Below are 3,690 nucleotides of genomic sequence, written 5' to 3'. Positions count from 1 at the left end.
GCTAAGCTTGCCCCACCGGCCAAGAGCGGAAAGCCACCGCAAGGGAACGGGGGCTCCCCCGGCCGGCCGGCACGTCCGGGAGGAGGGGCCGCGGGAGGCGGGGCCGGGCGGCTTCCGTGCCCCTCCTACCCCCCCTCCTGCCCGCCTGCTCTGCTAAAACTCTTGTCTAACCCTCCTGCCTGCCCTCGTCCCGATCTGTTGCAAAGGAAATGCCCTTCCCGGTCAAAGTCTTCAGGTCGCGGTGATGCGGTTTTGTTCGCAGCCCGGGCTGTTTGGAGGCTGTAATGAAAGCGGTTAATATGCATATCCTGGTCTAGATGGATGTGTGCGTGTTTGGATGTCTGTGTAAGCATCTCCTTGCTACCTGAGTGATCGTGTTCAAATCATAGCCAAACACAGGGTGTTTGCTGAATGGGAGTTGTATGGACAAGCCTGTCTTGCTGAGAGCACAGCTTAGCCTTTCTTCCCTCTGCAATTGGTTGCTTAAGTAATGTTTTTCCTTGGAAATTTTTAATTTCTTCTTTCAATTTTTTTTTCTTATTATTGTTGGGACAGTGTTTAGCAGCAAAGATGGCCCAGGGATTAAGGAATAAAAACCTTTTTTTCACAGAATCACAGAGTCATTAAGGTTGGAAGAGACCCCTAAGATCATCAAGTTCAACCATCAACCTAACACCAGCATGCCCACTATATCCTTATAGAGGATGAGAATACTATGAGTACTTAGAATAATACAGTTTTCTGTAAATAAAAGGCATTTTATTTTTAGAGGTGGTCCATTACCTGAAGATATACCAAGGGCAGGTTATTTTACACATTGTAATGTTTAAGGTTGGATAATGAAGACAGGGAGTCTGGTCATGTCTCTGGCAGACATCTGCTGTCTAAAGAAAGAAACATAAACTGAGGTGAGATTTCTTGCTTCTCTGAGATCCTGCCCTGGCAGGGGTGCAGTGCTGGCAGCAGCAGCAGTGGAGGCACATCCTGCTCCACCTGGACCTGCTGCCTGCCCCACGCTGTGCCTAACGCCATGGACCTACGCCAAGGGACGGCCTTGCTCTTCATGCCCAGTCAGTCCCCGACTCCTTTGTTAACACAGCTGGGTGGTGGCTTGTATTTGTATGTAAATGTCATAAGAGACTGAGCCCATCATATCATTTCACATGAAATGGCCAATTTGGGGAAATTCCTGATGTTTTGCTGTGATTCTCGCATTCTTGGTGCTTTTTTCCCTGAAATTTTCAGCTGCAGTTGTTTAAGAAAATGTTTATTTCTAGCCAGGTTTCTCTCCTTTGGTAAACTGGTAAAATTATTTTCACTATTAAAAGAAAAAGCCTTAAGAGAATATGAACACTTAAGGTATCACCTATTAACTGTATCACATAGTGAATGAACTATGGGAATGAATCCTAAAAGCAAGCACAGATATCACTTCTGCTATGCATTAGGCAAAGTCGCAGCTGCCACCTGCCTTTGCTTACGTAGTGGTGGTGGGAGCAGCTGATCTGAAAGAAGCTCAAGAAAAAGGCTGAAAGTCTGTCTGGGCTGGTTGTAACTGGAGGGTGAAAAGTATGGTTCTTCACCAGGACTGTTGGGATAGAGCTACAGGTTAGGGATGTTGGGGTACTGGAATTATAGTGAACGTGGAGACCTGTGCAGAAACAGGCATAGATGATTATGGGAATATGAGAAGGGCTGATGTGATACATAATATGAGCAGGGCAGAAGAGAAACTATGCCACACAAGTGCCCTGGTCCAGCAACCATTCTTTCTTTTTCTCCTTCGTACTCCTTCTTTGTAGGGAGGCTAAGAGAAGATAGCTGGACCCCATTAGACCTGTGTCATGGAGGTAAAGGTGTTTTCCTGCCTCTGTAGAGCACCTCTTTGCTTGGGAGCTGTTGCCCTGCTGGGTGAAACACCTCGGTGCAGATAAGAGGAACTTCAAATATATATATGTAAGTACACTTCTAGGTATTCACACTCACATACACTTACATATAGTTAAATCCCTTCCCCCCAGACTACTCATTGTAAACCAATATTTGGAGAGTCCAGGAGCCTGGCTCCCGACCCACCTTGCTTGGTGGCAGCAATGAGGCCAAGAGGACTGCCTCCTTCTAATTTGGACTGCACACTGAAGTGACACCCCTGAAGCAGGGGCAGGTGAATCAGGACAGTTCCTTTGTCATATTATCCCCAGGCACAGCTTCTGCCTTAAGCCCTGGCCAGGCCCTTCTCTGGAACCTGTGACTACATAGTTAGTATAGCAGATAGTTTAAAATAATCCACTTATGTCAAACATTGAATATACAGAATAAGTCATAAAGGAAAAGCAAAACTGATAAGAAACTGTATAAAATATTTGCCAAGGCCCTTAAGTTGCTTGGGTCATGGTAATACAAACATCAGATTTACATATTCTAATGTAGATACGTACAACCATACACCATTTCAGGTGCATTAATTTAGTTACTGGCTGCAGGACACTACAGAGAACTTGTGTTATAGCCACATTAGAGGCAAAATAAGGAATTATCTTACACAACTAACACATGAAAATATACCTTTATTTTAATAATGTTTTCAGTCATAAAATTGGACATGGTAGATGTATATGTTGTTTGAAAGATATATTAAAACTCTTCCTGGGTAGTGATATACTGCAAAGTCCACTGCACATAACTGAAAAGGACATGAAGTTAAATGTGTTGATCCAACGGAGCTAATTTTAAAATTTGTTCAAGATTGATGGATGATGTTAAATGACATTATTGCAAGCACTGGTTAGGCAGTAGTCCTACAGACATCATGCACTTTATCTTCAAACTCTGCATTTATCTTCAAAAACTGCTAGTCCTTCCTTAAAAGCCACTGAGGCTACTCACAGGTGTGATTTTAATCATGTGTGTGTATAGTGCACAGCTTTGGTCTCGTTAACAGATGTGAGGTGCAATTCTCACATGATAGCAGCATTATTTTTGTGTTAAATTAAATCTTGGTGGCAGTTGTAGAGGCAGCCAAGAGAAATGATGGTGAGCTCAGTGCAGAGCTTTCAATGATGTTGGGCATCGTGTAAGTGGAGAACAGACTTGTTCAGCAGCTAGCACACACCAGCAATGTCCCATTTTTGTAAACAATTATTTTGCTTTATACAAGTGTGTGTCTTCTTTGCTGATTTGACTGTCAAATATGAAAACTGTAAGTCTGAAATCTCGAAGTATGTTTCCTTTATTTTTGTACTTTATTGGAGCCACCCGTGAACTTTCTGGGCTGCTTTGCCTCACTCCCAGCACAAGGACAGTCAAGTGGTGATGGTTATTTTCCCGGTGAGCCTCACTGTTTGGGGGCTGCAGTCTTGTGGGGAGGATGGAATGATGTCTATGAGCCCACCAAGCAACCCATGGGAGAACAACGTGCCTCTGCCAAGGGTGGCTTTCCTAGGCAGCCTGGGATAGAGCCAGCACTTTGGGATTTGGCAGGTTTGCCTTAGGACAGAAAAAAATTAATATACATAATTAAAATTATAAATTAGTGCTGTTTTGCCCTCCTGAAGGCAGGGGCAGCTTTCAGGAGAGCTAAGGCGAGGGTCAGGTCCCCCACAGACCCAGGTGCTCGCAGACCTGAGCGGAGGGGAGAGGCCTCCTCTCTCACAACAACTATCTCCTCAGCTCCCTGCCCTGCCCTTCCCA

The sequence above is a fragment of the Mesitornis unicolor genome, unplaced genomic scaffold (genome assembly GCF_000695765.1).
Source record: "Mesitornis unicolor isolate BGI_N332 unplaced genomic scaffold, ASM69576v1 scaffold33196, whole genome shotgun sequence".
Lineage (NCBI taxonomy): Eukaryota > Metazoa > Chordata > Aves > Mesitornithiformes > Mesitornithidae > Mesitornis > Mesitornis unicolor.
Note: the sequence above shows the minus strand (reverse complement) of the source record.